The sequence below is a fragment of the Maylandia zebra genome, linkage group LG20 (genome assembly GCF_041146795.1).
Source record: "Maylandia zebra isolate NMK-2024a linkage group LG20, Mzebra_GT3a, whole genome shotgun sequence".
Classification (NCBI taxonomy): Eukaryota; Metazoa; Chordata; class Actinopteri; order Cichliformes; family Cichlidae; genus Maylandia; species Maylandia zebra.
In genome coordinates this window covers 29,702,461-29,715,067 of record NC_135186.1, presented here as the reverse complement: position 1 = coordinate 29,715,067, position 12,607 = coordinate 29,702,461, and positions in this window count along the sequence as shown.

Here is a 12,607-nt window from a genome sequence, read left to right as displayed (position 1 = left end):
TCCTACACTTTATCAGTCCGGACCATCACGCCGAACGAAGCTTATGACCTTCAAAAGGCCGAGTGCCAACTCATTATAAGCACATTTGCAAGGTGTGTCTGAAAATTATTAAAACCACTCATATTGAGAAAAGACATCAAAAACAAATTAGCCATTTTTAACTCTCACATTTGCCCCCCAAAAATCATGTGTTTGCTTCCACCTACTGTCCCTTAAACTCCCAGCTGAAGCTAAAGCTTAGCTAAAAGCCTACCAGCCATTTGGCTGCTCTCGGGTTTTATAGGTAGAAAGGTAGAAGCCTGGCTTTGCAGGTGTTTTAAATGAGGAGAAGGAATTTTCTGGGATTGGAGATCCTCTGGGTGTGTGGTTGACTGAAAGCATGCATAAAACATAAGCTATCTGTTGTTATTGATTGGTAATAGATTGATAATTGGCCACCTTTACAGCTGTATTGACTTGTTGTGGACGTAGTTTACTTCATGGTTAAGCACTCTAATTAACAGGTTGAAAATAGTGACATTAAAGGAAGAGTATGCAGCGCCACCCTGTCAGACCCCAGTGACGGTGGGGCTCAGTGATGAATCTGGTGAGCTGGATTCATGGTTGATTGACTTAAACTCCCTGAGTCTGTCCTCCTTCCATGCCCTGGTAACTGGTCCATCCAGAGCCATATGATCTCGAAATATACATACAACAAGCCAAACCACACCTTGGTCACACCAACCCTTTTCCGCCCTGAAGATGTTCAACGCCATCTTAGTCTGGACTGTCAAAGGTGACTTTAACGCTGACTGTTCCGACAATCCATTTTATAACGTTTCCTGGTCAGATTTGCCAATCTCTGCACCAGGGTTTTAATTGTTTTGCAATCTTCATTAGTTTTTATTTTTATTTAGTTTCAACTCCAGATTTTCAATTTTATACCAGTTGTAATTAGTTTTTACCAATTCTTTGCTAGTTTAGTCTAGTTTTTTTTATTTTCTGAAAATCGTTAGTTTTCAGCTTAGTTTTGATTAGCGCCAGTTATAGTTTTAGTAGTGTCTTGCAAAAATTAAGTGTAACCAAATCCCAGTTCCATCATATCAGTCATGCTCTTCTGCTTATCCTTGGGTATTGAGACTATTAACTCTTGCAGCACCGGGTGCGCCTAATTTTGGTTCAAGTGAATTGATAAACTTTTTGAAGGCGATTGACTCACACAGTTATTTAGATGTCCCAGTCCTGTTGTCTTGGGATGCGGGTTGAGTGGGGGAGCTCTTCAAGGAGGGGGAGTGTGCTCCCCCTGATGAGCTCTTCAAGATAAGTTAACCTTCTTGTGTGAGCTTTTCAAGTGCACTTCAAGGTTTGTGGGATTTTTCGTTTTATAAATGTCCCTCATAACCCCCTGATGACCCAGTACTTCATTTTTGCGCACTGTAGTACACATTTAGTTTTTGCTTGTAGCTCTCATACTCTACTTGCCACTCATCTAAGTCCTGATGTTTCTTAAAGAGGACAACAGTACCTTTAAAATTATATCACATGTGTGGGGGTGTGGCCTTGCCAATTGTTTTTCAAAATGGCTGGCATGCCCACAAGCACATTTTCTGGAAGAAAGAAAGGTAAGCTTGATATTTACATTTAAAATGTTTTGTTAAACTCAGATTTTTATTAATTTTCAAAAATAAACATCTAGTAAATAATTTGAGGGGTCTTTAAGAATTAAGCTTATTTAGTTTCACAGAGGAAATGACTAATTTATTACTGTGTACTCTAGTGCACGTCAGGACTTTGTACTTATATTTATTTCACTTTTTCCTAGTAGACAACTCTTTAACAAAGGCGGAGAGAATTCTTAACAGAATAATTGAGCGAGATTCAGACATAGATTCTTCAGAAGATGAGAGTCATGTGAGCCAGATAGGAGAGGGTGAGAACCCAGGAGGAGCCACACAAAGATTATCGAGATGCAGTGGCAGATCTAATAGAGAAAAACACAGGGCCACCTGAAATCTGTCGTCCTATCTGGTCCAAAACCAACATGTAGGAGAATCTGGAATTTTTGATTTTGAGTTAAAAATAAAATATGGGTAAAATGCAGAAATGTTTTCCAGTAAAGTAAAAAATAAGAGTCGCATTTATAGCTGAATCCATGACACCTAATTGTTTCTACAAGATCACGTCGTTGCTAAAAGTTATCAGTGATCTCAATGTGCGAAAAGAACTCACAGTATCTGGAGTTCAAGCTCCTCTTGGCTGAGAAACCTGGGACAAACATGTGAACAAGACCTGAATAATACCAGTAATGAAGAGTTCTCTCCAAAAATCAAGAAAAGGAGGCCCCAATCAGATGAGAGTGTAGCAAAATATGGTTCACTCCACTTGCCTGAAATGGTTAACAGTCCAAAGCATTTCAGTTGTAGAATGGTTGGGTGCAACAGTAAAACATATGTGAGATGTGGGAAGTGCCAAATGTTCCTTTGTGTCTCCAAATAAAAAATCACAGTACTTCCTCAGATATCATAAATGAATTGACTTTTGTGAAATAGAAAGCCCAGTGCAATCACTTGTTCCTGAACCAATGGCTTACAGCTAGTGAAGTGTCAGTGACTACTAAGTTGATCCCTGATCTACATTTTTATGATATTGTTATATAAATACGTTTTAATATCCTGCTTACAAAAATTTCAGTGGAGCTTTTAATTTTCTTAAATAGCTCTTGAATGTTGTTAGTTTCACATTCGTGATCAATGAACTCCCCTTGTGCACTGTAGTGCACATGTTGTAGAATTTAAATAAAATTAGTTAAAAACAATTTTGTTTTTGTAATGTGTTTTTTTTTACCGTCCCAACATTTGATTTATCTTAAAGAAAAAAGAAAAAGAAAAAGAAAAAATGAAAATACTTTTCCTTTTTTTTTTTTCTTCTTTCCCTGGGCCTCAGGAGGACATTGTGTCTCTTTCCACTACAAGACACTTGCTATATCTAAAAAACAGTCATATTCAAAGTAATCCCAAATTGGACTCTGGCGCTTTCTCCCGACTTTTCCTGACATGATTCTGCGCGTGGACGGAGCAGCAACACAGACGACTCGACTAACGTACTGCCTTGACTTCTATTGCAGGGCACGCACACATCAATGAAACTAAACACATTTTGCTATAAATCCAGTCAATTTTAGTTAGTTTTGTGAACATTCATTACAGTTTTAGTTAGTTTTCCATTTTTGTTTTGATTTTATTTCCGTTAACGCAAATGTTTTTTCACTTCTAGTTTTCTTTATTTCATTTGTTTTCTTTAATAATAATAACCTTGCTCTGCACACTGGAATAAACATAATCAACATGATCCACATTTTACTGCGTGTCAATGCACCATCTTATCGATTCAAGTGCTCCATCCTTATGTGGTTTGTGACATTATGTTTATCTAAACCTCCACTCTGTCTCTAAATGTTTGAAGAATTTTTCAAGTTCGGGGCCAAATTTTAAGAATTTGACCATAAGTGAAAGTTATGTCGTTATCACCCCCTTTGGGGCTTACCTTTCCCAGTTTTGATGATATTCCTCCCCATTCTCTATTCTTTGCAAGTACTCCTTTTCGGTGGTGAGAAACTGTTGGTGTGGTCAAGCGGGTGCTGTAAAAACAAAAGCTCAGGACAGAACAGTCACCAGTCATGTACTTCATACGAAATTAGCATATATCGAACTTCATATTGATCCTCTGAGTGTAATGGTACATTTTAATTTGAATTTCTCAAAGCTAAACAGAATATTTTTCTTTATCTTGCTCTTGTTCTTGTGCAGCACCACCCCTCAGCACATGCCCCTGTCGGTTCTATCTTACTTTTAAATTGCTGACTATTTCAAGAAAGCACCCAAAAGGTGGGGACCAGTGTTTATCATTACATATCTCCATTTTGAGTGTGGCAAGTCTATCATTCCCCTGTTATTCATAGACCTCAATGGAGGGTTTTTTTTAGTTTTTTTTTTTACCTCTATAAAAGTTGATTGACTCTTTACAGTGGCCCGCCATAGTTAATAATAACATGCTCAGTCATGAGTGGAATCAAACCTTTTCTTCACTTTAGCAACCAAAGGGTTAAGTCTGCAGTTCACACTCCTGTGAAGCTACAGCCTCCCCCCTTATTCTCTGTCAACCCTCTGTCCTTGCAAAAACAAAACAAAGCAAGACAAAACATCCACCCTTCTTTTACAGGCTGGGTGAATTGTCTGTGGACATCTACTAATCCTAAAGTCAGTACCGTTTTTGTCTCAGTACCAAGTCAGTTAAAACTTTTAGTCGTCAGTCCGTCACAGTCCAGTCACATGCATACATCCACACACATTCATACCAGATATTGCTGATAATGGAGTCTCACGCGCAACCTATTCGAGGCTCCATCACCAGCAAGATGACGTCATCATTTTAAAGGAAACAGTTCCTTGTTTGTTTTTTCCTTCTTTGGACTGGATTGACTCGCTGCAATCCTTTTAAGCTCAGGACTTCTCATTCGATCAGTGTCCCATATAAGTGAATTTCTCCCAAGCCCATTATAATCATGGAGAAAAATACTTTGCGACTGTTTTCAGTAAGAATATTTTATAGCGCTTTAAAGTTCAATCTCTCAGGCCTGGATTAAAGAGCTGATTTGTTAAATCAGGAACTCACAAAATACCAAAATATCATCACTGGTGGATCACACCTCTCTGATGTTCTTATCTCAGTGCACTGTAACAAAAGCAAAAACAAACGTAAACAATAAAATACTCATATAGTAACAAATACTGGGGCCCATTGCAAACATGTCCAAGCATAAAACCATCCTTCTCTCTCTTAGAGAAAGAGAACAATCCAAACCTCACTGATAGAATCAACCTAGTGTCAAACAAAACCCAAAGATCAACCAAAACTTCACCAGAAAGTTTTTCTCCCTCCCGGGACAATATTGTGTAAGCATACAGGTACCGTAACTCCTTTTTGCACTGACAAAAACATGTTGGATTGACTTAATTCAATAGTGGTAAATGGTAAATGGTAAATGGCCTGCATTTGTATAGCGCTTTTCTAGTCCCTAAGGACCCCAAAGCGCTTCACACTACATTCAGTCATTCACCCATTCACACACCCATTCACACACTGGTAGTGGACACTGGTTGCACACAAATGCTTTGCTTTGGCAGAAACGTAAACAACTGAGTCAAATCAACACAACCTTTTCATATTCTCTCCGAAATAAAACTCACCCCGTTAATTCATCATTTTCACTCTGTACCACTGCTCCTTATCAGGCTGTGTGAAGCACAGTAAACAATTCAGTGGAGGCCTTAAGCCATAAACAGACATCACGCACAGACATTGTTTTCACAACCCAACTGCTTTAGACCTTGTCCCCTAAATCTACACAAATGCCCTCTGGGTGGCATGAAATGCATTTAACCAATAAACAATCAATGGGTTCTTGTTGTTGTAACCGACTCCGTATTTGGATGTTTGTGTGCAGCATTTGTTAGGAAAGCATTCTTCGGAAGTGAACTTCCAAAAAAAAAAAGAAAAAAGGAAAGCATTCTTCATTGCATCAGCGTGTGTGTGTGTGTATCACTCTTCATTGCACAAGCTTGTGAATGTGTGTGTCATTTCTCAGTGAACTGAATCAGCATTTCGATTTGTGCACGTGTGTGTGTGTGTGTCATTTCTCACTCAATCATCGAGTGCATATGTGTGTTTCACTTCATTCTGAGTCAGTGCATGTGGATGTGTGTGTTTGTGTGGGTGTTGGTGCTGCTGCTCAAAGTTCTGTCCATACTGGTTCTGGCCCCAATTGAGGCAGTGCTTTTCTCCAGTGTCCTGCATCTTCTCCTTGTTCCACTCCTCCTTAACTTGACCCTTTTGCTTCTGTACCTCCTTCAGGGCTTGCTCCTGCTGTTGGAGCTTTTTCGTCAGGTTTTTGCGACCTCCTGCTCCAGCAAGCTCCGGCCTGATTTCAAGTCCTGTCTCTGGGACTCCAAGCCTGATTGGTTCGATTATCAGCCAGCTCCTTCTGAGCCATGCTCAGTTCCTGCTCTGATGCCTTGAGCTCTTACTGAGGGCAGAAACCTCAGAGTCTTTTCCGTACAAGTCAGATTGAAGTCCATTGATGTTTCCCTTGCTTTGCTCCACGGCCTTCTACAGCTCTGCTGTTCGGCTCTTCTCAGAGGTCAGCTCCTGGCCGAGCCCCGACACCTGTGCCTTCAGCTTATTTTCTCCTGGTGCTTTTGTTCATTCCGAGGTGCTTCCTGACCTCAGTTACTCCTCCTGTCTCTGGCACGCCCTTTTTGCTGCCCGATCATCCGTGTTGGTCCGTCACTGTCCTGCACAGTTTTAATGCAGAGTTGTTAAGGTCAGCATTGTCTTGCTCGGCCTCACTTTTCCTCCGGGCTTAATGGGCGTCTCGTCACAGCTCTGTCAGCTGAAGCTGTCTGGAAATCTCCCCCGTGTAGTGAAACGGGCCTTGGATTTAACGCTCTCCGTCTCCGCTGCATGAGATCGTTTTCCTGCAGCACTGTTGACATTTTCAGGTTGTTGTTGTGGGTCCAGCTGCTGTAGCATTTGGTCAGGGTCACATTAAAGATGGTAGAGGAGAGAGCAAAGATGGGGGGGGGGGGGGGGGGGGGGGGGGAGCAGGAGTCCAGGGTCAGCCTCGGCTTTCCGGGCCGACAAAGCAGCCTGTAATCAAACATAAAGAGAAAAAACAAAACAAAAACAAACGAACAGGAAAATGATGTTATTTTGGCTGCGTTATTCAGATAGGGGCGAAACAACGGGACCAGGCCCTGTGTCAGCCTTCTCTCCCCCTTTTTTGTTTTTTCTCACCATATAATCCACTCATGACCCGCCAAGTCGACAGGACAACACAGGTACATGTTAAAATTCTTAAGATCATGTTTAAAAGCCCAAAAATGGGATTTTCCTTCATTCAGTAATCACTTGTATTAATCAATCAGCAGAAAACATGTCACAATTTGACTCTTTTTACCACTAAACCACTCACAACCACTAGCACTTTATATAGCCTCTGTAGAAATTATCCACACCCTCACTTACCTTAACTGCACTACTGTATAGCCCTGTGTAAACAATCATTCTGTACATACGATAATTTTTAACCCTACAACTGTTTACAACTTGCATAGTTCCCATTTCTGTATAGCTGTATATCCCAGATTCCTGTAAAGTTATTTATTTCATATTCTGTATAGTTTTTCATATTTATATCCTGTCCATATCCTGTACATAGCTTGTACTCACTACAGCCTGTACATACTTATAGTTATAGAATATTCACAACATACTTCATACCGTGTACATTATAACATACCACAGTAGACCCATTTCTGTAATATACTTACATATCTATATTATTGCTAATATATATTGTAATATATCTATATCACTAAGCACTTCTGGATGGATGCAAACTGCATTTCGTTGCCCTGTACCTGTGCATGTGCAATGACAATAAAGTTGAATTCTAATTCTAATTCTAATTCTAATTCTAATTCTAATTCACTAAATTTGTTGTGTCTTCACTGGTTGGTCAGACCAGTGTCTTTTTTGAAGTTAAGTTATAATCTAACACCAGCTCGACTGTTCCTATCGTCTCCTCACAGTTTGAGAGGATCAGGCCCATCTCTTTGGCTTCAGGTACGTTTCGAAGTGCTCTGAGGAAGTTGCTGGCCTTAACTTAAACTCCCGGAGAGCAGCCATTTGGCTTTTCTACCTTTAAAACCCGGAGAGCAGCCAAATGGCTGGTAGGCTTTTAGCTAAGCTTTAGCTTCAGCCAAGTGGAAGCTAAATTGGCTAGTCATTCATATGTATATTAGGTTGTTACCTGGGAATTCTGGAGGGAGGGGAGTGGGGGTGTGTGATTGAGGGGGTGGGGGAGCTGCTAAAAGCGGTGAGCTTCCTTTTGTGTTTCATCTTGATGCATTCTCAATCATCCAGGGAAACAAATCTCCAAAAGTCACCAACTTGGAGTGTTTCAGTTTGCCATCTTAGGGAGAAATCAACACACATGGGTGTATGTCCTTTGTTGCTGACATTTATTGATAAAAACAGTACAAAAAACCAACCATTTGTACACATATTTACAAATGGCCTGCTGAGTGGTGCATGGAGCATGTTCATTGGTTCATGGACCTCCCTGAACTAATGGCATTTATTGCAATTGTCATCTTGCGGGGGGTTAACAGGGTTCCATCTCTAAATGACTGCTGGTCAGCAAACCTGGGAAACCCGCAGATAATTGGAACTATGGCACGAAACCGCTTCCAAGACATCATGCAACACCTACGCTTTGATGACAAGTCCACCCGCAGTGATCGAGCACAGAAGGACCAGTTACATTTATGATTTGTTTTATGTTTATGATTTGTCTTTAGATTATGTTATTACATTCTGTCTTTATACTATGTTATCATTTCATGATAAAAGGAGGGAACTGTTGTGATATTTTGATACCATGGTAGCATTTACAGGATATTGTTTTATAGTGATATTATACAGGAAAACTGTTACTCAATAAGGCCCATTTACTAGTTGTTTTTCTCTTTCTCTGTGACCCAAGAATTAATGTGTAAGAATCACAGGCTGGTACCAAGGTCGAAAATACCACAGAGATCACTTCCTTATTCCCATCCTCCCTTCTTTATCTCCTAGAAAAGAGCTTGTTAAAGGCCAGGTGGTTTGTCTCAGAATTCACTAATGAAAGAACTCTGTATTCTATGTCTAGGAGTGTATTTTGCTGGGATAATCATAAATTGTAGCTGAACTGATAAACTATACAAAGGATACTTCTTTGCTCAGAGGGCAGGAAGACGCTTCCTTATTTGGTCTGTACCGGTTTGAACTGAGAATCTGCTGACACACGAACCTTTTTCCTCTATATAAACTGTTGTCTGATGAATAAACCTTTGAGTTGATTTTGGGAAAGCAACCTGAAGCAGTCTGTGTTTCCTTTGTTCTCCCAAGCTACTCCCGGCGCTGTAACTAACCTGCTGAACCTGAGTGTTACTTTGAATAATTTTGAATCTTATAGGGTAAAGACAAAACTCTGCTTATAGGTGCCCACGCCTCGGAGGAAACCCGATCCACGGAGATCCTCGGCACAGTCAACAAGATTCGCAGGGAAATTCCTCAATCCACTCAAACCCCCACTCCCCTCCCTCCAGAATTCCCAGGTAACAACCTAATATACATATGAATGACTAGCCAATTTAGCTTCCACTTGGCTGAAGCTAAAGCTTAGCTAAAAGCCTACCAGCCATTTGGCTGCTCTCCGGGTTTTAAAGGTAGAAAGGTAGAAGCCTGGGGATGCTACTGTTTTAAGGAAGAAGACATTAGAGGTTACTTTGGGCAGTCACAACAAAATGAGATTTCAAAGTAAGAGCCTTGCAATCCCCAACAGATTGAAAACAAAGAAAGAAAGAAACTTACCTGACATGGATCTCCTTGTGACAAATCCAACATGTGGAAGAGGAAGCCGAGTTCACAAGCCAAACAAAACTCCTTGTGGCACAAATGATTCTGAACAAGGCAGCGAACTGGCTCCAGGAAGTATAACACCTAAGATGCAAACATAAAAGACCCATGGAACATTTGACAAATTGTCTCATATTAAAAATTAAATGTACACATTGTGAACCTTCAGCTTCTTACCTGGATCATGCAGTTACAGTAGGCGTTGGGAATCTGCGGCTCCAGGCCAGCAAACAACGTCCTGTTGTAATGTTTGAAGTCAAAATCTTCCTGTCCACGTTTAGAGTATTTAATTGTCACCTGAAGCACAACAAACACATCTTCGTCACATGTTTTGGAAATCAAAGCTTGTAGCAACACTCTAGAAATTGTTACATATCATATTTAACTGTATCTCTATGAACACCAGGGTGAAACATAACAAGTCCAACCTTTCTGTACTTTTCGGGAACAGTGTGAAGGAGCGGCTCTTCATCACTCTCTGTTAGAGATTCAGGGATGTGGTTGTAATAAACAGGTGACCCTTCTTTATTTGCAGGGACCTGCAAACAACAAACAGGGAAAAAAAACTTAAAATACACCACGTGGAGATGGGTTTAACTTTTTTTGTAAATTTATTACAATATTGTAAAAATGACAGTTTAAAAGAGAAACAAGTTTTTTACATACCTGGTTACAGGGGCAGGCGGAAGGATTTTCCACAAAACTGTTGAAGCCAACAGTTTCAATAGTTTGTGGGATTTCTGGGTCCATCCCAGAAGCCCACCTGTTGAAAAGAAACATGTTTTAGATCGGTGGACAAGGAATGCAAGATCGACAAGTTCAGCTCAGTTTTGCTGTTCCATAACTGATCAGAATTATTCCTGATGAGCAGAAACAGAGAGACAGAGCGGGAGCGCAACCTTTCGATCATTATTATTTCGATCCCTCTCTCATATTCAAAACATCAATGAAAGAATATCTGATTGGGACCTGATTGAAAAGCTGAGTAAAATGAGAAAAGTATAAACAATTTGTTTCATTGTGCATATGGATGAAATATAATGTAGATAAATGGGACAAAGGTTGAACTGAATGTTAACATTCATCAGATCACAGCTCAGGTTGTGTCAAACCAGCAAGTAAAAACATTTTTGAGACACTAGAGGATGTTACCCTTCAGAGGTCCTAAATGTACTAAATGTAATTGATAAATATAAGTTATTAGCCAGTAAATGACTTGGCAATGTTCATGTAATACAAATTTATGTATTTTATTTTTCCTGGAGGGCAACAAGATGGCAGCTGCAGTGTAAGTCAGACTGTGAAATAAAAGATCAAAGAAGACTTAAACAGTATTTAAATATTCAGGCTTTTTCAACATTTAGACAAATTGTGTTTGAAACTCAAACTAATCTTTATAGTATTTGTTTTATTTTACTCCAGAAGCAAAAGATGTTTTCCAAAAATTGGGACAAACTGTTGTTTAATTTTATGGTTGGTGTGGTCCTGAGAGTCGTTGAGCTTGTCTTTGTTTTTAGGGTCACAGGTTTCAAGCTGGTATCAAGGTGTGAATCATAAATGAGCCCCGCCTGATCTCCAACAAGCCTGCCCCATAAAAGACTTTTTCTTTTGTTTCGGCCCAAATCATGTCTGTGGATCTTTTCTTTGTTAGTAACACTAAACATGTTAAAAGCTGAATTAAGGCAGGGTTTATTTTCCTGAGTTAAATTCTTTGCTAAAAAAGTTAAAAAGCTTAAATTTTCATGTTCTATTGCTGTGACACAGGTGAGTGGGTCAAACATGAAACAGGAAGTTGACCCAGAAAAGCACAGGCTGAGGAAAATGACTTAAGTGTCTTTATTGTAAGATCATAAACTTGTTATAGCTAGTTTGTTGAATAAACTGATGGAAACAGGAACATGATGAAATCAATAAAAGTGCTCATTTTTGTGTTTTTGAATGTTGGTTGTCATTTATTTTATTCACACAAATGCAGTTTGGATAAGTGCTGATGGTCCTTTGTTAATTAAAACCAAACAATCACCATTCCAAGGTTAATCAATACCACTGAAACAGATAACAGACAATAGCTGAAACTATCTTTAATCAACAGTCAACTATTAGCTTCAATTAAACTGACTCAACCAATGAGGGCATCAAATTTGGATTATATGGTTTCAGCTAGGAGTAAACCAAAAGTTGTATTTTTCATTAAGTGGATGAGAAAATAAAGCCTGTAAAGTTTAAAACTTTAATTTCATTTAATCAATGTTGAACTCTGAGATTAATCCAGTCAATTTTTATTTTAATTGTTACTGAAATGTTGAATTCACCACTGATGATAATGTTTTTCATCTATATGGATCCATTTCCACAACTTTTTGATCACCACTTCAGAACAACAACTACCTGGATACACAGGATCAAGACTGAACTCTGACATTAATCCAGTGAATTTTAACAACAGTCACGCTAAAGGACCATTTAATTGATTAAATCATGGTTAGTTTGTTACAATATGTGTAACATAACTGTTGTCCAACATGCAGCAAATTTGTTGGAGAAGCTCAGAAGAATCAAACTCAACATCTGGTGCATCTCGGACATCAAGGAATTTGGTGCTTTTGACGACCTGTTGACGACGGCTGTTAATCAAGGTGTGGATTAAGCGTGCTAAACGAGGTCCTCCCAGTCTGATCAAACTCATTATCTTGGTGCAATTCAGAAACAACACGCTCAGGCAAAAACTGGGTCGACCCCCCTCTGACACCTTAATGTGGGCTTAATGATGACACGATGCCCACGTCTCCCAAAGAATTCACACCTGTATTCATGTAAACTCAGCCGCACTCACCTTGATTCAGACCCTGAAACCTGTGAGCCTAACGTTTAATGCAGGAACAGTCAACGACTCTTAGAGGAGTAGACAAGGGCAGAAATGTTACCACGGACAATTTTTTCACATCGCTTTCACTTGCGCAAAAACTTCTTAGACGGAAAACCACCATCCTCGGCACAGTCAACAAGATTCGCAGGGAAATTCCTCAATCCACTCAAACCCCCACTCCCCTCCCTCCAGAATTCCCAGGTAACAACCTAATATACATATGAATGACTAGCCAATTTAGCT